This window comes from Dermacentor andersoni, chromosome 7 (genome assembly GCF_023375885.2).
Source record: "Dermacentor andersoni chromosome 7, qqDerAnde1_hic_scaffold, whole genome shotgun sequence".
NCBI classification, from domain to species: Eukaryota; Metazoa; Arthropoda; class Arachnida; order Ixodida; family Ixodidae; genus Dermacentor; species Dermacentor andersoni.
Window position 1 is genome coordinate 64,101,438 of NC_092820.1, and position 24,114 is coordinate 64,125,551.

At 44.1% G+C, this 24,114-nt stretch overlaps 1 non-coding gene across 1 annotated transcript; it reads right to left on the reverse strand.

Annotated features, from left to right (window-relative positions):
* Nucleotides 1-23,747: 23,747 nt before the first annotated feature.
* On the reverse strand, nt 23,748-23,820 carry TRNAT-CGU (transfer RNA threonine (anticodon CGU)). The gene has a single exon. It is a non-coding gene; the product is annotated as a tRNA-Thr (tRNA).
* Between the last annotated feature and the right edge of the window lie 294 nt (nt 23,821-24,114).

A 24,114-nucleotide genomic window follows, 5' to 3' on the forward strand; every position in this document is an offset into this window, starting at 1 on the left:
TTCCAGTGGTCTCGCAATCTCCTTCGCAAGAAAGGTCTCAGATCTGTGACAGGCACCGTAGCGGTAGGGTTAACAGTTTGCGATGCGATTGACGTGGCCATCTCGTCCGCCAGAACGTTACCCTCGATGCTCCTATGGCCAGGCACCCAGCATATTATGATATGCTGGTTAGATCTGTACGCTTTACACAAGACGGAATATAGTTCATTAAGTACTGGATTTTTGTGTGTATAAAGTGACATCAGGCCCTTCACGACACTTAGGGAGTCTGTGTATATCGCTGACTTTTGGAGTTTTGATTTTCTTATATGCTTCACGGCAGACAGTAATGCGTAGGCCTCGGCCGTAAATATACTTGTTTCCGGGTGTAGTACATCGGATTCTGAGAAGGATGGGCCGACGGCAGCATACGACACCCCGGCATTAGACTTCGAAGCGTCTGTGTAAAACTCTGCGCAGGAGTGCTTGTGCTGTAGTTCTAGGAAATGAGTTCGTATTTCGATTTCTGGTGCGTGTTTTGTTATTTCTAAAAAGGTTATGTCACATTCTATGACCTGCCACTCCCAAGGCGGTAACAACTTGGTTGGATGCATTAGGCGAAGCTCGAGGAGTGGGACATGTATCTCATCACTAAGCTCCTTCACTCGAAGCGAGAAAGGCTTTCTTACAGAAGGACGATTATGGAATAGTGTAGAGCAGGTCATATCGTTAACAGTGTTAAAACATGGATGTTGATGATTGGAGTGTATTTTTAGGAAATATGTAAGGCTGATGTAAGTTCTCTGTAGATGGAGCGACCATTCATTTGATTCCACGTATAAGCTTTCAATCGGGCTTGTTCTGAAAGCACCAGTGGCTAAGCGGATACCTAGATGGTGGATAGGATCTAGGATCTTTAGTGCGCTCGGAGCGGCAGAGTTATATACGACGGCACCATAGTCCAATCGTGATCGAATTAGGCTCTTATAAACATTCATCAGACACTTCCTGTCGCTGCCCCATGTTGAGTGGGATAGCATTTTAAGTAAGTTCATTGTCCTTAGACATTTTTCTTTAAGATACTTAATGTGCTGTATAAAAGTAAGCTTGGAGTCTAGTATAATACCTAAAAATTTGTGTTCTTTGTTTATGGGTATTTGATGTCCACACAGTTGAACACAAGGATCTGGAACCAGGCCTCTCTTTCTAGTAAAAAGAACACAAGAGCTTTTGTGGGGGTTGATCTTAAATCCGTTTTCGTCAGCCCACTTGGAAACCTTGTTCAGGCCCTGCGGTACCTGTCTCTCGCATACTGCGAGGTTGCAGGATTTAAAGCCTATTTGTATATCGTCGACGTATACGGAATAAAAAATGGCCGGTGGCAGTGAAGCATGTAGTGTGTTCATCTTAACAATAAAAAGAGTGCAGCTGAGCACACCTCCCTGGGGTACACCAGTTTCCTGCGTAAAAGGACGTGACAGTGCATTACCGACTTTTACTCGGAAGGTACGGTTGGACAAATAACTTTCTATTAGGGCGAGCATATTGCCACGGATGCCCATTCCCGACAAGTCTCTAAAGATTCCGTAGCGCCACGTTGTGTCGTACGCCTTCTCCATATCGAGGAACACGGATAGGAAATATTGCTTATGTAGAAAGGCGTCGCGAATGTTTCCCTCAATGCGCACAAGGTGATCAATTGTGAACCGCCCTTCCCTGAAGCCACACTGAAAGGGATCACGCATTTGGTTTAATTCCAGGAAATGTATGAGTCGCCGATTAATCATTTTCTCAAACAGCTTACAAATGCAACTTGTGAGGGCTATAGGGCGGTAACTTGACGCCAACGAAGGATCTTTACCTTGCTTCAGAATGGGAATCACAATCGCTTCTCTCCATGCAAGTGGAAGATATCCAGCAGCCCAAATAGTGTTAAAAAGTGCAAGTAAAGTCAGTTGTGTATCAGTGTGTACGTTCTTAATTATGTCGTACATAATTCTGTCAGGTCCTGGTGCAGAGCTCTTGCATGTGATCAAGGCAGCTCTTAGCTCGGCAATGCTAAAGGGACGGTTGTAAGGCTCATTCTCTCGACCTTTTCTTGTTAATGGCTTACGTTCTTCTGTTTCTTTGTATTTGAGAAAGGATTGTGTATAATTTGTTGGACTTGACACGCTCTCAAAATATTCCCCAAGTGAGTCTGCCTGGTCTTGCAGTGTATCTCCCTGTGTGTTTACCAGGGGGAGTGAATGTGTTTGCCGCCCTCTAATCCTATTTACTCTGTTCCAGGCTTTGGCCTCATCCCTAAACGAGTTAATACTTGATAAAAACTTGTGCCAGCTTTCTCTTCTGGCCTGTCGGCGGGTTCGCCTGCCTTGGGACTTTATTTTTTTAAAGTTCATAAGATTCTCTGCAGTGGGAGAAGCGCGTAGCAACCCCCACGCCTTGTTCTGATTCTTACGCGGGATCCTACATTCGCTGTTCCACCACGGCACACGTCGTTTGCATGCCAGACCACTCACTTCGGATATGCATTTTGATGCGGCATCTATTATGAATGATGTAAGATATTCCACAGCAGCATCAATTTCTAAAGAAGACATGTCGGCCCATGAGATGTTAGTGAGAGTTCGAAATTTATCCCAGTCGGCTGTGTCTATCTTCCACCTAGGAGCTTGCGGAGGATATTCGTTTTCTTTAGATGTTCTTATCAGTATAGGGAAGTGGTCGCTCCCGTAAGGATTGTTCGTTACTTCCCATTCGAGTTCGGGCAGTATGGACGGGGAAACTATGCTAAGATCTATTGAAGAAAAGCTTCTGTTAGATAGGGAGCAATACGTGGGTTCCTTCTTATTCAGCAAGCACGCACCTGAAGAAAAGAGGAACTGTTCAACAAGACGACCTCGCGCGTCTGTACGAGAGTCGCCCCACAGGGAGCTGTGCGCATTGAAATCGCCAAGAACAACATAACGTTCTGGCAATTCGTCTATAAATGACTGAAATTCATGTTTGTTTAATTTGTAGTGTGAGGGTACGTAAAGCGAGCAAATGGTGACGAGTTTATTAAGGAGAACAGTTCGAACCGCCACTGCCTCAAGGGCCGTTCGTAGCTGTAAACGTTGACAGGCTACGCTGTTTTGAATTATAATTGCAACAGCGCCCGATGATGCGACAGCATCATCGCGATCTTTCCGGAAAATAACATATTGTCGAAGAAAGTTTGTGTATTTTGATTTTAGGTGTGTTTCCTGTAAACACAGCACTTTTGGATTGTGCGTATGGATGAGTTCTTGCACATCATCAAGATTCCTATGAAGACCTCTGACATTCCATTGAATGATTTGTGTATCCATATTTAGAGAAATATAGGTGCTGTGTTTACGGAAACGGAAGGGATGCCTTACATTACAGAGCCCTTTCGAGGCCCTGTTATAGGTGTTTTGTTCTTTCTGAAGCGTTCGAGCGAGTCTCGACGCTCCTTAGGCGTTTGGTGCGCCTTGGGGACAGGTGTAGTGTCCATTGCCTCCTGTGAGACGCCGGACAAGCGCTCTTGCGAGCGAGAGGTTTTCCGAGAGAGTCCTGCCCCGGAAGGCAAGACCCTGCGCCCACCAGCCCGGAGGTCGATGGGGCTCCCTGAGGGATTTGGCTGCGCTGGCCGTTGCCAGCGCTGGAAGGGGTCTCGGAGGTTGGGGCAGCTTCGGGTGCGCCCACCTTCGGGGTCGATGGCCCCGTCTGCTGGGTTGGCGGAGCAGCGCTAGCTGCAACCGCCGCGGGGGCAGATGGCGTAGCTGCCGACTCACTGCTTGTGGGTCGGACAGCCGCCGGAGGCCGTTGTGACGCTGCCCCCTGACGCGCCACATCGGCAAAGGCTTTCTTGGGCAGGTACGATACCCGCCTACGTGCCTCTTTGAATGAAATATTCTCTTTAACTTTGATCGTTACGATTTCTTTTTCCATCTTCCAGGAGGGGCACGACCGCGAGTATGCAGCGTGCTCCCCGTCACAGTTTACACAGTGGAGAGCATTCTCACAAGCTTCAGATGTGTCCATGAAAAAATGTATGCATTCGGCAACAGCGCCGACCGCCCACCACGGAGCCCAACGAGGGGACGCGGCAGAGCTTGCGTACAAGTCTGCACGACGCCAGTCGTACGCCGTCACTATAACCAAATATGGTGTACCCAAGGTTGGATAGCCACACAGGGTTAACCCTTGCCGCCAGGAGAAAGGAAGTAAAAAGAAGAGAGAAGGAGACAGGAAAGGTCAAAAAGTGAGAGATAAAGACGAAGATTCGAGGAGGGAGAGACAGGAAAAGGCGACTGCCGATGTCCTCCAGGTGGGTCAGCCTGGAGGTGCCGTCTATGTGAAGCCGAGGCCGAAGAGGTGTGTTGCCTCCGCCGGGGGGCCTTAAAGGTCCAGACACCCAGCATCGGCTCAACCCACAGGATCCCCTTTTCCCCAGACACGGCTAAGCCGCGCACGGCTACACGCGGGAGGGTCCAACCCTCCTGTGCTCGGGTACGTGGTGTCGCAACACACCAAACGTCTGCTGACGCAGACGCCCCTGCGGGGAGATTTCCGAATGATGGACCAGGTGGGATCTACAAAATGGTAATGCGATGTGAGACATGTTATGTCGGCAACTCGCCTTTTGCCCCTGTTCACTGAAAACACATAGAATTAGAAAATCCTTTTTTCATAATTCTAGCCTTTATCTGGGGGACTTGCAACTAAGATATTAATGCAACGTCTTTTGCACCAGCGCTATCTAAGGAAATGAGAAAGCTTTAAACTGTTTTTTTATTCATATGTCGCTCTTTGAGAGAGAGAGAGAGAAGGGAAGACAGAAAGGCAGGGAGGTTAACCAGACTGAGTCCAGTTTGCTACCCTACACGTGGGGAGGGGAATGGGGAGTGAAACAGGGAGAGAGAGAACTTAGGTGTAGGATGTCTATAGTCGTGCACTCAAGTCTGTTGCCCTCAGGTAGCGAAAAAGCGCTCGAACTGCTTTCTGGCCAATGAACTGTGAGGCCAGGCTCCCAAGATCTTCGCTTCCGTAAATGGCCTGTCATCCAGTCTACTTAAGGCACACTGGAGAGTCTCGCGTTGATTATCGAAGCGAGAACAGTGGCACAGAAGGTGACTGATGGTCTCTTCACACTTGCACTTAGCGCACATTGGTGAATCCGCCATTCCCATACGATAGCTGTAGGAGTTGGTGAATGCTACTCCTACCCACAGCCGACACAGCAGTGTTGCGTCACGTCGTGGAAGGTTCGCTGGTAATGTAAGTTTAAGTGATGGGTCGAGGCTGTGTAAACGACACTTAGAGTTCTGAGGTGTATGCTAGCAACATAACGGGATTGTACGAGCGAGACTGCGAAGCTCTCTTGCAGCGTCGACTCTGGATAAATGTATAAGGAGTGTCGGTGAGCCAGCCTGGGCACATCGGGCAGCGTCATCGGCGAGGTGATTACCAACGATGCCACAATGTCCCGGCAGCCACTGAAATATGATATCATGTCCTTTTTCAGAAGCGCAATGGCAGGTTTCATTGATCTGTGACACCAGCTGATCATAATTGCCACGTCGTAAACTTCTCAAGCTCTGGAGGGCTGCTTTCGAGTCACAAAATATTGCCCATTTGTTGGGCGGTTCTTCTTCAATGTATTCGACAGCAGCGCGAAGAGCGGCCAGTTCAGAGCCTGTAGATGTCGTTACGTGTAATGTCTTAAACTTGATGACGACCGAGTGAGAGGGTAGAACAACGGCGCCCATAGAATTTTCCGAAACGGAACCATCCGTGTAAACATGAATTCGGTTAGCGTATGAACAATGCAAAAGTTCCAATGTGATCTGCTTGAGAGCCGCGGTGGTCAGGCTAGCTTTCTTCACTATTCCTGGAACAGCAAGGTACACAGGAGGCTTCTTCAAGCACCACATAGGGAATGGCGTTCTTGTTGCGGGTGAGTGCCTCAAAGACAAAGAGTGCCGGTTAGCCGCAATTGATCGGGAGAACGCTGCCCTGGGTCTTTCCTCAGGCAATCGAGCGAGATGGTGGTCAGGGACTCTGGATATATGGCGAACATGCACCCGGAGTGCGTCGATATCTATGTAGGTCCTTATTGGGTGGTCTCTCGCGGTGGCAATTGTTGCCACGGTTGAAGCATTTCGAGGTAGCCCCAGACATGTTCGAAGGGCTTGGCCTTGAATGCTCTGTAGGACATGGATGTTAGTTTTGTTAGCATTGGACAGCACTGGTGTGCTGTATCGCAAGTATCCTAGGAAGAGCGTCCTGTATAGTTGAAGCATAGATGCCACGGATGTGCCCCATGGTTTACCGGCAAGAAACCTTAGTATATGGGAGATAGAAGTAAGCCTCTTCTTCAAATATGTGATGTGGGGGCTCCATGAAAGGTGAGTTTTTGCATAGGAAATTGGTTGGTGGTTAATAGAAATGGGGTACCAGGTCATGGGCTTGTGGGTAAAGGCGACTAAGGCGCACTTCTCGGTCGAAATGCTGAGGCCTTGCGCACGCAGGTACGATGATGTTAGGGTCACTGCTTTAATGTGCATCCAGCATATATAAGTAATAGCGACGGGAGCAGCTGTGGTTCTTTTCATGTTTAGCGTGATGTTCCTTTGCGTACATGAATGGTCATAGGCTACGTGTTCATTATGTATTCAGCTCAATGGGCGAATGCTCGAATAATTGACCTTAATGGTAAAACTAAGAGCGTTAATGAACGGCTGTCGTAAGAGTAGTCAATGCGTGTCTTTGAAGGAGACAGCAAATTGTGTTGCACTGATTTGTTGTAGAAGTGGAAAAGTCTTGCACTTGAAGCCTTTAGCTCGCAGACGGCATGCAGCCCTCCGCTCTCCACTCATAAAATATTTTCCATAGATACAATATTTCACTTAAAGGTTCTATGTACAGTGCTAATCGAAGTACACTTCGGTGCCACATATTCTTCTTAAGACACAGAGCCTCTGCTGGAAAGGAGTTTTCTTCGCGCAGCTGAAGCAGTCATTAATCGCCAAAAAACGCAATTGCTTCAGTTTTTGCAGCATTCAGCTATCTACAGGCTCTGAAAGGAAGCGCCGTTCTTTCTTACACAGAATGTTGGCAGGGACCAGTAAGGGTTCAGCGCATCTAAGAATTTTTCATTTTTTTCGTACACGCTCGCTTTGTCGATTCATCAGATGGTTCGAACGATCTTGGGCCTGAAAATTCAACGAGTTCTTTCTTAACGAAGCCACTCTGAAAATTCAATAGTGCGCTCTGTATTTCGCGGGTGACAACATGTGTAATGGGGGCCAAGAAGTTCTTGCCGTCAAATTGACATTTTTATGCAAACATAAGGATGCTTTTTTAAATGTTTTACCAGTGCTTCTCTATGCGGGTGATTTCAGGCGTAACGAACCTGGAGAGGTCTATTCTGAGCACGGATACGTATTTTACGGCTTACGTTCATGCAAAGTCCAGAAACCAACTAGGCTGGCTTACCGCATACAACGTATTCTTGAGTTGAAAGTATGCGGATAAAGCAGATCGTAGCCACCACACTTCCCGGGGAGGAAAATAAGAAACTGGGCCGGTGGTTACAACAACCTCTTAAAAGATAATTTTGGTAACAGTAAAATTCTTACATTCTGATTTATTTATTTTATTTGTAAAATACATTACAAGGCCCCTACATGGGGATTGAGTAAGGGGGCCATACAATCAAGTACATACAATCTAGTAACAACAATAATAAAAGAAAACAGCAGCCAAGTATACAGCCTAAAATCAGAGAAACATATTAGCTACATAAAGCTGCATATGAGTACAATAAAAAGGAACTATATAAGTTTGTAACAAACGTATAACAGTGCAAGAAAAAGGTAGAAAAAATAACACACAACAGTGAGTGTGATATTAACGGTTAACAAGGGTTAAGCGAGTTCAGTGAGTGCTTGAATTTTTCACGGTCAGTTTCCGCAACGATGTTGTCGGGGAGGTTGTTCCAGAGCCGAATGGCACGTGGGGTTGCAGACGAGTTAAATGCTTCCGTTTTACCATAGATGCGCGTGATGCTATGATGATTGTATAATTTGTGCGACGTGTACGATGACGTTTCTAGGTGTATGGAACGTTTGTTAGTGTGGTGGGCGTACTTATGAAATAATGACAAAAGGGCTATGTCGCGACAATTACTTAGCAGCTGAAGTGAAAGGTGAATCTTTATTTGAGTTACGCTAGAACGGTAGTCATAATTTCGGGAAATGAAACGTGCGGCTCTATTTTGGATTGATTCCAGGATGGTAATTAAGTAATTTTGGTGGGGAGACCAGACTGGAGCGGCGAACTCAAGTCGAGGACAAACAAATGTTTGAAATGCCAGTTTCCGGATAAGTGGAGGTGAGTTCCGAAGGTTACGTCGCAGGTAACCCAGTGATCGAGAAGCACTGGCACAGATGGTGGTAATGTGAGAAGTCCAGGAGAGGTTTGTTGAAAGATTTACGCCTAGATATTTAAATGATGAGGTCCGAGATAATGGGACATTTTTGATACAGTAAGAATAGTCCAAGTTAGAGCGTTTGCGGGGGAAGGACATCACTTTACATTTTGATGAATTTAGAGTCATTGGCCAGGTGTCACACCAATTAATAATTTGGTTAAGATCATTTTGGTGGATCAGGTTGTCATCGGAGCTGTTAATAGAACAATAGATAATGAAGTCGTCAGCGAAAATGCGCATGGATGATGATAAGTCATTGGGTATGTCATTAATGTATATCAGAAAGAGTAAGGGACCAAGAACGCTTCCTTGTGGCACACCGGATGAAACATCTGAAAGAGGCGAGGAGAAGCTGTTAGGGAAAGTAAACTGCTGCCTGTTAGAAAGAAAATTTCGAAGCCAGGATAGAGTTAGTGAATCAAGTTTTAGTGATGATAACTTTAAAAACAGGCGACAATGAGCTACGCGGTCAAGAGCTTTAGAAAAATCCAGAAAGATGCTGTCAGTTTGACGGTTTGAGTCCATGGTAAATGTAAATCTGTAGTAAATTCAAGCAGTTGCGTTTCGCAAGACAAACCTCTCCTGAAATCATGTTGATTATGAAAAAAGAAGTTGTTCGATTATAGATGTTGGTAAACATGTCATGCGATAATTTGTTCCATCATTTTACTCCATATGCAGGTTAGTGATATCGGTCGGTAGTTCTCAGCTAAGTTTTTGTCAGCGTCTTTGAAGATGGGTATGACTTTGGCTGTTTTACAATCTTGGGGTGTCTGGCCTGTCATTAAAGATTGATGAAAAATGTGAAATAAAAACTTGCTAGATACTGATACTGTATTTTTTAGTAATTTAGAATTAATATTGTCAACACCTGCTGAAGACGAAACCTTCCAGTTATTCATAAGCTGGACAATACTAATAATAGTAATGTCAATTGGTTCCATGTACCGGTAATCTAGGTATGCAACAATGGGCAAATTAGTAATACTTTCTTTCGTGAATACGGATGAGAAAAATTTATTAAATACTTCAGCGCACTCACTGTTAGGGATAGGAATGTTGTTTTCTTTATTGTGTAACGAGATGTCATTAGTATTACGTTCAGGAGACAAAATTTGCCAGAGCTTTCTGGGATTAGATTTGAGTAGTGAAGGAAGGTCTTGGGAAAAATATTTATTTTTGGCTACATTGAGAGCGGAGCAGTAAGAACTTGAGCAGTTAAAATACCTTTCCCAAGCTGACGGGGTGCCGGTTCGTTTTGCAGTTCTGTATGAACGTTTCTTTTTGTTTCTGAGTAGATGAAGGGACTTAGTGAACCATGGTTTGTTCTCGTCTTCAGTTATACTGATTAAAGGAATGTTCTACCAACCAATGCGCATAATTTATCTCTGAACATGACCCAGTTATCATGAACAGACCTGGTGTGGAACGAAGGTAGAAAATGATGTTCAAGAAATTATTCTAGATCAATGATCATTACTTCATAATTTGCCTTGTTGTAGTCACGAATTGTCTTACTTAATACACCTGTAAATGGTAATGGGATACTAGAATAGAATAGCTTTATTTTATGGATACATTCAGTAATGGATACATTCAGTAATCTGTGGTCACTGAAACCATCCGAGCATGTTACTTGTTCTATAGTTTCTGGGGCGTTAGTTAGTATAAGATCTAAGACGTTAGAGCCACGGGTAGGTTCTTTAGTAATATGGAACAGATTATAATCTAATGTTAGGCTAATGAATTCTGATGAGAAACTGCAGGATGACAAGTTTGGCCATTCAATGAGAGGAAGATTAAAGTCGCGAATAAAGTATGTGAACTCAGTTGGACAGAGCTGGGTGGCTTTAGCAATGCTGCTGCGCAGTTCATCAACGAAGCAATGACTATAATTTGGAGGGCGGTAACAAACTCCTATCAAAACTTTAGCAGCACGGCAGCGACATGCGGCCCAGACAATCTCTAGACCTGAAGATGTGTCAATAATGCACGATGCGACAGTCTTTTTTAATAGCGAGGAGGACGCCACCACCTTTTCTATCTGAGCGATCGCAGCGACAAATATTATAGGTCAGCTTAACGGGAAGAATTTCGGCATCGGCTAACTCAGGAGAAAGCCAGGTTTCGGCGAGAGCAAGAATAGCGCAGTCGCAGTTTTCAAGATAAGATGAGACGAGTTCGCGTTTTGACACCAAGCTTCTAATATTAGTGAATGATAGTGTTAACGAATGCGATGAAATAGCGGTGCTTCACATGTGTCTCGGTCTAGGTATCTGCTGATTTCCATTACTGAACGCTTTGTGGCATCATATGCATAAGATTTGTTATCAATGCGCAGTCGGTCAACTGAAAGTTTGAATGCTTTATTTGGTGTTTTCGCGTGATCGATTTATTCTTTTCTGGCTTGTCGTGTAGAAAATGAAAAAGTCCCCTCGAACGTAGAGACCAGAACCTTTTAGTTTATGCGCAGAAGCCAAGATGCGTCCTTTATCTTTAATACAGTGAACTCTCAGTTGAGTGAACTTCAAGGGACCGAAGGAAATAGTTTACTTAATTGAAAGTTCACTGAACTGAATATTCACTAGACCAACATAAGACATGGCATACAGAGTCAAAAGTTTTACGTGCAATTCATGGAGCAAAAGACATGGCATCCATAGTGTTAGCAATGTGTGAAATGAAATTTGTACATATCAACAAGTACAAGGTTCATAACAGTTATAATGCTGCCTTTCTCAATTAGAAAAAAAATCTGTAATCTTCGTCTGCACTTTTACTTTTAAAGCACAGGATGTAACAAAACTGTCCAAAGAGTCAATGTTTTTGTACACTTCTGGCACAGCTTGCTGTTGAGACACAAAGTCTCTCAACTTTCTAATGCACCCTACAACCTCAGCTACAACCTCATCCCTCCAGGTTCTCGCTGCCTCTTGGTTGGCATCCTTGCTTTCGCCGCAAATCGTTTTCCACGTGATCCCATGCCTATCCCGAAATCGTGTAAGCCACCTACTGCTTGCTTCGAAGCCGCGAACGTCCAGAAGAAGAGCGAATTCCTTCGCTTTGCCCTGTATCATCGGACCGGACACTGGAATGTCCTGAGGTCGTAGGTCGCGAAGCCATACCGCAACGGCATCGTCCACTTCTGTGAAGTACCCCGTGCAGAGTCGTTTCCTGGTGGGATTCATCGAAGTTTCTCCTTCAAGCTTCGATTTTTGTTTCACAATCGTTGACAACGTCGACGGTGCAATTCCATAGTCCTTTGCAATGTCCACTTGCCTTTGACCGTTGTCCAGGCGCTGAAGGATTTCCAGCTTGTCCGAGAGAGACAACGGCTTCCGTTTCGTCACACTCATCTCTAAAGTGGGTACGCGAATCGCCGTTGTTACTGGAACTGGAACTGGAAGGGTGAACGGAGCCGATGAAAAATACACCAGGTGGGTCGTAAAAATGAGCCTTGGTCCTCTGAACGAGTTCGTTAAACTGAAATATTGACTGTTCCGAAATTCGTTTAAGTGAAACATTTTTGCATAGAATCTATAAGAAAACTGCCGGGGATCTTTAAAAAGTTCGTTATCTTGAAATACTCGATAAACCGACGTTCGTACAACTGAGAGTTTACTGTATATGTCAGCTTAGCAAAGATAGGTCAGCGCTTTTCATCAGCGAACTTACCTATTCTATGCACTCTGTCAAACTGGGCGCCCGTCACAGCGATCCCAAGTTTCTCTGAGCAGAAAGAAATAATCTTCCACTCCGACGCAGCCCAGTTTTCTCGAGCATTATCTTCTATGCTAAAGAGCAGCAAGTTTGAGAGTCTCACTCCATTTTCGTTTTCATCACACCTCGAAGAAATTTTTTCAACCTGCTCAAAAAATTTACTCAATGAATAAGAGCCATGGTCTGGGCCACCTGAGCATTCAAGTGAAGTCCTCGACTCCACTGTAGAAAGCTTCGTACTCAGCAGCTTGACATCGCCATCTGCGGCAGACTTCCTGTCGTAGGCTGCCTTTAGATCGGCCCGCAAAGTCGCATTTGCTTCTTGAAGTCGACGAACCGTTTCTGAAGCAGCTGCACGGTCATTTTTGACGTAGTTTAGTTCCGCGACTAAAGCAGCCTGCCCTTCCTGAAGTTTAAGTATTTTTTTCGTAGTAACAACTTCAGCGGCCTCTAGCCTGCGTATTGTTTCCTATATTGTAGCAAGGAATCCGCCTCCGCCTTGGGCTTTGGGCCCGGGTTTGGCTCAACATCACCAGAAAGTACAAGCAAAAGTACAGGTAGAGCGGAAAACACATCCCCCGAAAACGCTAGCATTCGTTTAAGTACATCAACGAAATCCGTCGGGCACGACACCTCAAATAAGCAGTAGTTGCTGGTCTTGGAAGACGCAGCGCCCTTCAAATAACTAACCTGCAAAAACAGTGGACGCGAGCTGGCCATCCTAGCAGTGGTGTCGTGCCCGACTAGGATCGTCGACGGTCGGTGTTTATATCCAGCGCCACCGGTGGTGGGCTCAGCGGTAGGTGAAGTGACTGACGGTCCGTGTTGCCAGGCGCATGTGCTGATCGTGTCCAGAGTTGGCATCGGGTTTGGAAATATCGGCCAAACGGGTGGCTGATCCTCGGCGTTCAGCAGGCAGCTATCCCGCACCTCGGAGCAGATGAACCATGTAAACGTAATCAGCAAAAACAGTGGACGTGAGCTGGCCATCCTAGCAGTGGTGTCGTGCCCGGTGCCAGTGGTGTCGTGCCCGGTGTCAGTGGTGTCGTGCCCGGCAGTGGTGTCAATGACTGATGCTGCACATAATATGGGCGAAGGCGTGCTGCCAACGGCGAAGACCACTTACGTTGTAAATTCAAACCTTGGCGAACAGGCCCAATAGATGGGAGCAAAGTTTATATACACATTCAAAATTTTGTCGCTTTCAATTCTTCAGTGAATATTTGAGAGTGGAACGAATGCCACGTGTCTTGGCATAGTCTGTTAGTTTGGACTGAGGGCTCTTATATAAAGTATCAGCAGTGGCAATAATTGGGGCCTTTGTTCCAAATAAAAAAAGGTTATCTTGTGTTCTACTAATAAGGTAAATAACCAGAAGGTGCACTTCACCTGCTATCAATCAATGTTTTTGTTTTTGGGTGCTGGCAACTTCTGCCAGATGGGTGTCGTTCACCTAAAGATGCATGGAAGTGCTGTACTTGGATAGTTCGTAGGTATTATACGACGACAGGAGTCGTCAAAGCAAAATTTCTCTCAGAAGTCAGTCACCTAACGTTGTTAACATACACACTTAACTACTTCTTTTGTTAATAATCCAGGAACGTAAAGTGCCAAGTAAGAAAATAACAGTCCAAGTACCCCGACACTAGAAGCGCGCGAGCTGTTCTTGGGAAAGGAAAGTCGCTGATGTTACAACATTGTGACTAACAGTCTCTGTACTCACCCGCGGAGCCCATAGTTATTGTCGAATTTCACGTCCGTTCCTCGTGCTTTTTTCTCTATTCCTTCGCCTCTTAGCTGCAAGACACCTTCATTTGCCGTTATGGGAACCAAAAACACAAGGCGCACGCAGCTAATCGAACAGACTATGCTTTTTTAACTATTCGTTCTTATTGAGCGTTCAACTAATTCCATCGGGAATTCCATCGTGCTAATGCCCGCTCGCATACTTCTTTTATTTCGAATGTTTAGAAATTTGATCTCAGCTCAGGGCCTTGCTCCAATAAATCAATGACTGATTCCTCCGTACTTTTTTTTTTTTTTTTTTTGCCAAGCAAATACACTTCTTCGTGGGAGTAGGTTTTCCTGTCCACATTACCCCGAACCAGATCGATGCTGCATGAAAAAGATAATACTGAAGGCAACATGGCACGCAACTCTCTTGCTTTGCAGGGCGCTTGAGACACAATCTTGAAGGCGCCAGCTGGTATGCAGCCTCATTTCCGCACGAGCACATGCCTTGGCTGCTTCAGCAGCAGCATGGCTTCGGCACGAACATCGTACAAGTGCCTAAAAGCTCAAATTTCCTTGCTGTAGAGGGCGCGCAATAACCATATATTTGCAGTCATGCGTTTCAGTGTGTATGATATTTTACATTCAGATTTTTTTCAAGGCATGATGCCTTCCGCGACGTTCGTACGAGCTTTTCTAACCCAGACGCAAACTCCTTGCGAGATTGAACTCATGATACGTATTTTGTTCAAAGCAACCCACTATAGTATATTCCCAGGGTATCGTCCACAAAGTACTAGCCTAAAAATCAGGCGACGATCGAGAGCCGTTGGAGAAAACGGGCACGTGACTTGCTAATAGCGTTTTGAACACCGCACATTCGCTGGAACAGGGCTTCCTGCCGATGCTTTAGCTGCAGTCCAAAGCTGGAGTAAAAGTCGTCAGGCGAGGGTGATACATTGTGAAATAAACTGGCACTCGGCTAACGATCAAAAGGAAATAAAACGTAAAATGGCGTTTCAAAACCGCTACGGGTCCCTTGTTCAAAATGAAGATGAGCGCAAGAGGGGATGATTATTTGTTAGGGGGTGCAGAGTGCGCATGTATATCTCGGCGAGATTACCCCGTGTCCGCTTAATAGCGTTTTTAGTCGTCTGAATATGTAAAGATTCTAAGAGTAGTCTTGAAGATAGGTGCTTATGTGTCGCGATTATGCTCGCGGCATCCAGATCGATGATGTAGTTAGTAGTCATGTGATGAGCCGCCAAGGCGTTTGAACCTGCATGGCCCTTCCAGACATCGTTCGGGTGGCGCTGAATCCTTCTTTATAGATTGCCAGTTTTACCTATGCAGGATGTGTCACAACTCTTGCACGGAATCTTGTAGATAACCCCTGAAAACCTCGACCTATCCAAAGGGCCTTTCACGCGTACGAGCTTCTGTCTTAGTATGATTGTTGGCACGTGTGCGATTTTTACACCGTATTTGCCGAAAACTCTTGCCAATGCCTCACTGATGCCTTGCGCGTAGGGGAGAGCCACCCGTTCCTGCATCCTTTTTTCTTGTACCCTTGAGTGGTTAGCAATTAAAGCCCGCAATTCTTGAGTCCTCAGAAGCTGCCCTGTGTAGCAGTTGTTGGATAGGTCCTTCTTTACCACGGCTGCTTCTCGCTTGCGCAGTACAGGCTCCGAGCAGATACGCAATGCGCGAGAGAAGAGCGAAGTGGCAATGAAGCGTTTCTGTAATGTAGGATGCGCAGAGTCGAACCTCAGGTATCTCTCCGCGTGGGTTGTCTTTCGATACACACTTGTTATAATACCTTTGGCCGAATGTCTTACGAAGACCTTGAGGAAGGCAATCTTCCCATTGTTTTGTTCTTCAATGGTGAACTGAATATTTGGTATAAAAGAGTCCAGATGGTCATAGAAAGGCAGCACGCATTGGCGACAAATCACACAAAAACAGTCGCCTATGTATCGGGCAAAAAATTTTGGAGCGGTTTTGTACTAAGCTATCGCAGGATTTTCATGTGCCCCTAGGGCGATTTTTGCACAGGCGACGGAAACAGAAGGTCCCATTGCTGTTCCAAACCGCTGCTTCTAAAATTCTTTGTTCTTTGTTCTAAAATTCTTCTAAAATTCTTTGCCGAATTCCAGGGCGCAGCATAAATCTTGCGTTTCAAATGGCGTGTGTTGAGGTAGAGAAGTGTCATTCTCGAGAAGTTCCTTGCGGATAGGGGAATTATACGAAGGTATAATTCACCTATCCGCAAGGAACTATACGCAAGGTACTATACCTTCGTTTGATTCCCCTCTCCAAATAACCAACGCCTTCAGTCAACTCCTTTGTTTTTTTTTACAATGACACACCGTGTCCTTCACGAGTCACTCAACTTAATCGTCTCCCTCACTCATTCTTTTTCTTTCCCGGAACACCAGAAGAAATACATAAGATTATATGTCACCTAAAACCTAACGAGCTTCAGCGTCGTAAAGTCATCCCAGTTCTATGGAAAGGTTACAGCACGCTTATTCATAACTACCGCCCATTTGTATTTTACCCTTTTTCGTCAAAGTTCTCGAGAAATTAATGAAATTCCGTCTAACGAAATACCTCACTAAATTTAATGTTATCTGCATGCCAATTTGGCTTCTGTAATGGATACTCCAGAGATCTGGCACTCATATATCTAAGTGACCAATTAAAAAATAACTGACGAAGGTCTATTAGCAGGTTCAGTCTTTATCGATCTAACAAAGGCATTCGACTGCTTAAATCATAGCATCCTTTTTGCTAAGCTCGAGGCAATCTGTGTATGGGACACTGCCCTCTTCCTACTAAAAATATACTTATGGAAAACAGTTGATGTTGTGTCTGTGTCTAATGTCTATTCCAGAGAACAAACCACTAACATTCGTTTCCCTCAAGGATCCATCTTTGGACCACTACTGTTTTTGATTTACATTGATAATGTACATAACGGCTTATCGTCTCTAAGTGCATTCTGTACCCTGAGAGTAGTACCGTGTTTGCCTCTGATCAAAACATGTTGCTTCTTATTAACAAGCTAAATACTAACCTAGAAAATGTTTTAAGTTGGTGTAATGTTAACTCATTATCTATTAATGCCACCTAGACTACATTTGTGGTATTTTCCTCGCATAAACATCATTCGGCATCCTTCCCTGCTTTAAATTTTAACCCACACTTTATCTCTCCCGGTCCATGCTCAGCTTTCCTAGGATTTCTCTTGACTGCAACTTGAAACATAAAAATTGCATTTGCCACCTGAACAAAGAAAATAGCATACAGTATTTGCGTTCTAATTCAAACTCGTCCCTACTTTAGACATCACGCAATAATCTCGCTGTACCACTCATTCATCCGCTCTCATATTACCTACGGCATAATATGCTGAGATAACATTTCTAACATTCACTCGGCATCCCTACAGGCAATGCAGAACCAATCCATAAGAAATATTACAAGCAGTTCGCGCTTTGCAAATGTAAAATCGCTACTGCATGAAAGCCAAGCAGCATCCTAACCATTTAACAACTCGTAAAATATAACCTAGAAATTTTATTCTACCAATTTACGACGAGGAACTACCATAGATCTGCTTCTGACATTTTGACCTGATAGCTCATAGTCACACTAGATTTGCACTCAATAGTAACTTCCTTCTGCATAAAGTGCGTACTAACTATGGTCAATAGACTGCGGGATCTTCCTCGACATCGTTTTGGAATACTCTACCACCACTAATCCAAAATGCTGGTTATTTATACCAATTTAAAAGAGAACTAAAAGCACTCATAATACGTACTTACTGATAGTGTCCGTTTTTTGTCTAACTTTATTCAGTTTTTTTACTGTTATACTCTTAACAACCGCTGTTATTAGTCATATGCTATAACCATCCTTCAATATTACTCTCAACTCTCACCTTCGCTATTGTTGCTTTAAACATTGTATTCCTTCATAAGTGTCTTTAACAGGAGATCCTGATACAGACTTCGACTTGGGACCTTCTTTGTTTACTACACACATGAAAAATATATTTCGGTATTTTTACAAATAAATAAATAAATAAATAAATAAATAAATAAATAAATAAATAAATAAATAAATAAATAAATCCGGACTGTCGTTCGCTATATTTGGAGGGAGAAGTGCATGTACAGCATCTGTGTCGTTGCGCTCTCAGCAGCCCCTCTTTACTACGGAATAATGAATAGACAGTGCACCAGCAATAAAAGGAACATGCTCAGATTTTTTGTAGCTGCAATTGTCTGACATCAGCAATCCTAGTTGATGAACTCATTTTCGCACAGCCTTCAACTATCATTGGTTGTTCATACGCCTCAGCTTCACTGCCGTATTTGAAGATGCCTTGATTCGGTCTCGTGCATTCTCTAAGAATCTTAATATTTGTTCCATCAAATTACATCAAATTTGACACCGAAATATGCTTATTAGTGCTGTGAGAAGTCCTTCAACATTCGGGAATCACATATTTGGATAATTAAATCTCTCCCTTCGAAACATGATCTTCGCACTCTTTTCCGCTTATCCGTGGGAGCGGGATAAATTTGCAAAATGAGCGCGTCGTTACGTAATTTATTTACAACGCCTGTTCCAACGGAAGTGCTTGCCGCGATAAAATGTCGGCATGCTTTTGCGAAAGCTGCCGCCTCCGAAACGATGCAGCGAGGTAACCGTAAGCCGCAGCGCGTTTTGAACTTGTCGAGTGTTTACGCATGTTACGGTCCATACGAGTCAGCACACCACAGCCACCGTACAAAAACAAAATGACGTGCGATGAAATAAACTGTTGGGTTTGCTGTCCGGAGACTAACTTGAAGCCTCTATCTGTCATTGAGCGTCTGTGTTATTTCGCTGATACGTTGCGGCGACACGTTAAACAGTGCGTGATTGCGCTGCCTGTTGACGAAACCAATTTGGACATGCGAGTGGCTCAAATTTTCCATACCGTAAGCGCGAGCCATGCTTGGGTGCAGAATTAATTTTTTGGTGCAGCGAAGGATTGCATCTTTACCACGTTGCTCATGACCAACGCATGGCCAACGCTCATGCTGTGGTGCCGTCTGCTTCGTGGAAATCAGAAGACTTCCCGGACAACTTGCTATCAAGGCGGAGAGCAAGTAATAAGGGCGAAATCACATCGAAGATTGTGCTCTAGGCGCTGCCACGTTGTACGGGCGTGGCTAACTGCACTAGTGCTAAGCGGTATAAGACGTGTATGGGCATCGGGCCCATACACGTCTTGTACCTTGAGGGGCAACCTGTCACTCAAGGTACGAAACAAGAGCACTTTGGCATTGTGCCTTCTAGAAATACCAGGGCTACGGCTGTGAATCGAACCAGCAAACTCATGACAAGCAACACAGCGCCGTAGTTACTGGCCACAACGGCGGGCAACGTGCAAGAAGAGAATTTTCCGTTCAATGAAGCGGTGCTTTTGTAGCAGTAGTTGACTATTTTCTTTATTTATTTCAACGGGGAATACGCTTGTCGTCATCGCACTGCGGCGGTTGGGAAAAATATCCCGAAACTTTAATCTCACTTAGCCTGTAGCGTTTTGAAATTTCTCCGGAGAACCAAGTTTGTATTGCTCGCAAACTCTAGAGGTACAAATGCAGAACTTAGCAAAGGAATGCCTGCTGCTGTTGATGTATCTCATAAACCTACGACGGTAATTTCGTGTAATTCTGGATTACTTCGTTACCACTTCAAATGCTCTGCCTTTCGGGTTCCAGCTGAATGCAGTCTCCGATTCCCATAGCTTTGATTCGACGTTTGATGCCGCTATTGACTATGTCAAAAGCAGTGAGTAATATCGAATTGGTAAACCTGAAAAAAAAAGTCTATATGGGTTCTCTCCGTTGTGAGAATAATTCGTTTTAAGTAAAGCTTTGATTGGTGCCCGCGGAGAATGCTGCCATTCATTAGAGAAATGACACCCACATGGAAGAACAAAGCACACGATTAAGTTGGACATATTTTGACATGCTGACGAAGAAGATGTTTTAATCATCGTCGTAAGAAGACGATGTTCTGGTCTTCGCGCGCTGTCTACCATCTTGTCAGCTGCTACAATCATTGTAAATATTCTGTGAATACACGTCTGACTGTTTTTAACCCCGTATCAATATTTTCGCCCGTAAACGCCTCATTGAAAGTAAACATGTGGCACTTCTACGCGGGGATCCCACGATGATAGCGAAGGATTGATGTCTATCGTATAACCACGATGACACATGACGACCACGCAACGGAAGTGAAATGATAACAAAATGAGGAAGGCTTCGTGATTACGATGGCATACGACGGAGGCATGACGAACGACAGAATCATGGCGGAGGCATAATGGCGAAGCGTAACGATGATAAAACCACAAAATTGATTTGGCAATGATGCAGCGACGACAGAATCGGAAGGAAAGGATGACGAAGACAGCGTAAGGGTGAAAGTACGACAACGACGACATGGTGTCACATGGCAAAGAAGAAATGAGAACAATGAAATAGCAAAGACAGTGTGACAACGGAGCCGTGTTTGTGTTGGAGCTTCAGTCGGCGCTAAAGTAAACCATTTGCCACCGCGGGTGACCTTGGTTTTCGCGTGATAGGGTACCTGTTTATGACCTATCCAGGGCTCGCGAAACATGCAACACAGAAGCCAGCAGGCAGCAGCCATCATACAGGTCCTTCAAAGTGGAAGAAAGAGGGGGAAAAAACTTTCTTTAAAACAGGCATAGCGTAAACACAGAGACCCTTACAAACACCTCTATGAGCGCCTGACATGCCAACTGTAAAAGCGCGGTCATTTTGTCAATTATAATGAATGCCTTATGCCTTGTCAATTATAATGAACTTGCCTTATAATGAATGCAACCGCTCTACAAACTTCAGTGTACGCATAGACTTCTTTATTGCGATGGAGTCACTGGAATGTCGCGCCTGCGTATGTAAAGGCATTATCTGCAGCCTCCATTGAAAAATACTGTTATTTGGTGTAGAAAATACATGACTCCACGAGTTGGCTACAAAGAGATATCTGGGCCGGCATAACACAGCAGTTGTGTTCCAATATTTTCCTTCTGCTGAAAATTCTGCTCCGCCTTCGAGATTGCCACAATGAGACAGTCGTGAGCATTGCTGAGGAAACGAAATAGAATCGAGCGAAAGGAATGACAACTTCATACCTACCCTGTTTTATACGGAGCGGTTCAAATTTACAATACATAAAAGCAATTTAAGCTTTGTTAATGACTTGCCCGTCTACAACACTAAAAATCAGCCGCCCTTACCAGAAGAAGCGGCTTGATAATTCACAGACGCCAAAAACGAAAAATGGGCAGAGACGCCACCTCCGGGTTCTCGTACCAGCTCGCCGAGATGTCGTAGATATTGGCGTCGTCTGCTCAGGCCTAGTTAATATTTTACCGGTAAAGCTGGACTCCCTATAATTTAGTTTATCTCAGAATAGTTTTATTTTTTCTTTATATGAATGATATTGTGTAATGTGTAACTGATGGTAAGATTGTATCCCACGCTGATGACACTTCGGTGTTCATATCCGGGAGATCAGAAAGTGATATTGAAGAGCCAGCAATCCGAACACTGAATGCATTAAATACATGGGAAAAAGCAAATTGTTTGAAGAATAATTCTAATAGGACAAAAATAATATGGTACTTTCCAAAAGAGAAGGTAATTTCTAGGCAGTTGAACGTATTGTTAAGCTCTGATACTGTTGAAATAGAAGATTCTGTTAAAATCCTTGGTGTTATATTTTCAAAGCATTTTACTTGGAATGATCATATCGACTATATTAGATCAAAAGTGTCTTCAGCTGTCGGTGTTATATTGCGCCGGCGCGGTGTTCATCCTGTCAAGGTTAGTCTGTTGCTATACAACTCATTTGTTCTCTCTCTCTCTCTCTTGCAATACTGTTGTACCATTTGGGGCACTACGGGTGTCACAAATTTATCTAAGCGTCACCTTCTTCAAAAAAGAGCTGTAAGGTGCATTGCTGGTCTGCCTTACTGCTTCCCAATACATGACTTGCTTTTAAGATATGATATCTTGACAATCTATACTTTATACAATTATAGACTTTCAATACTCTATAAACGCTCCTCAGGAAGTAATGAAAATTATATGTGTTATCTGGCAAAACTTGAGAAAAGAACGCCTATCCCGCCGACTATACATAAAGAAAGTTGGTTAGTGCCGACACTTAGGGCTTATTATACCTGACAGTGTCTTTCTATACTCTTCCAGTATAAATAAATAAATTTAAAAAATTGTTTCACCCTTTTGAGCACTCAAGTGATGCTATTAAGCGATTTTTTCCCAGTAAAATTGCACTCAGTGATGATATTGCACTCAGTTTAAAGCTATACCGTTTTTCTTTTCCCCATAACCTGTTATTTGTTTTTGTAATGCCTGTGTTTGTGCCACAATCAATAGCGCTGCTTTCTGCAAACTATTTTTGTTATCTCGTTTCAGTGTTTATTTGGATAAATGAAAATATCTGCCTGTGTGCTGCACTGCCAAGTTGATAAAGGGCGCAGGACCTCTGTTAAGCTTGCTAGCTTTTAGTCCTATCTCCTTCTCTGTCTAAGAGAAAATAAAGACTTAATCGAATTGAATTAAATTGCATTCTTCACAAGCCAAACGTTGAACTCAGCAATGTTTGGCTAAGTTCAATGTTTGACTCGTGCAGAACACGCTGCAGTTCTAGCGTTAAATTTGAGGCAGTTGAATTAGATATTTAATTTTTTTTTTCAACAACCAGCCCATTTCCGCGAAATTGACGAATTTAGAGCTAAAAAAAGAAACAGCCTCTTGGTCAAAGCTCATTTACTGTTTAACTTCATAGTGTCCATTTAAAGCCACACCCGAAAATTATGATGAACGAATAAGAAAGAAGCAACTAAAAGAAAAACAACTAAATGGATGAATTACTAGAAATATATGCTTCGAATTTACCTGTGTGCTCTATCCCGTTTCTTGCGTCGTGCCAAGCGCGAACAGCTGTCCACTTGCGTTGGCCATTGCGCAAACCCTCCGAGGAAAAGAATAAAGTCCATGTCCCGAGAGTTTCTAGCGCTGGCGTGGTACCGCGCAGCCCGGAGGCATACATTTCAATGCGGGACGACAGCTGCGCTTAGCACGATCTTTTAGAGTGGTCGCACTTGGCGCATGCAGCAAAGAATTATCGCCCAAGGCGCTGGTGAGCGAGGCTCATCGCTTATATGAGCGCGCACAATTCAAAGTGAGCCTAGTCTTGACGGCAGCGCTATTTTTCCTTTCTTGATTTACATATTTGTGGAAGCAACATTTTTTTTTTGTTGTACTCAGTCACTGAGGAAACTCAATTTGAAGGGTGACTTGGAAGAGAAAATGCTTCAGTGCAGTTTTCGTGTTACCAATCTCGGCTTGCAAAACGATGCAACTGTATACTTCCAAGGTGCCAGGCTCAGCGATGGCGATGGAAGTCCAAAACGCATGCCTCTGGACTCTCAAATTAGATGGATGGATAGCTCGGCGAGCTGGTTAATTAGCATACTTCACTGCCGCGCAAAAGCAGGCAGGCGTAGATAAGAAAACGAGCGCTAGCTCTCAAGTGCGGGACATAGAGAGCGTTTCAGGCAACTTGAACAAAACTTATAATAAGGAGCCAACATAAACCCAGCACAACACACGGGGAAATTACTTGTACTCACTAACTGAATAAAAGAAACGATAAATGAATGGAAATGAAAGTGGATGAAAAAACAACTTGCCGCAGGTGGGGAACGATCCCACGTCATCGCATTACGCGTGCGATGCTCTTACCAACCGAGCTACTGCGGCGCCGTTGTCGCTTCTACTTTCTTTGGTATTTATGTTTTACTACTAGAACTAACCCTCGGAGTGTTAGCCAGCGAGATCACTGGCAAATCTTGCCGGCGGACATCCTTTCTGAAGAAAACTTGAAATATGACGTAATTGTTCACAATAATGTTCAGTTACTCAAGTAATTCTTTCAGTTACAATTAGAGAGCCCAATACTTCAATTTATTTATGCAAAATATAAATATTGATTTAGGCCCTATGTCGTATTTTACAAGTTGTATAACGGCTCCAACATATCGGATGACTGTCTTT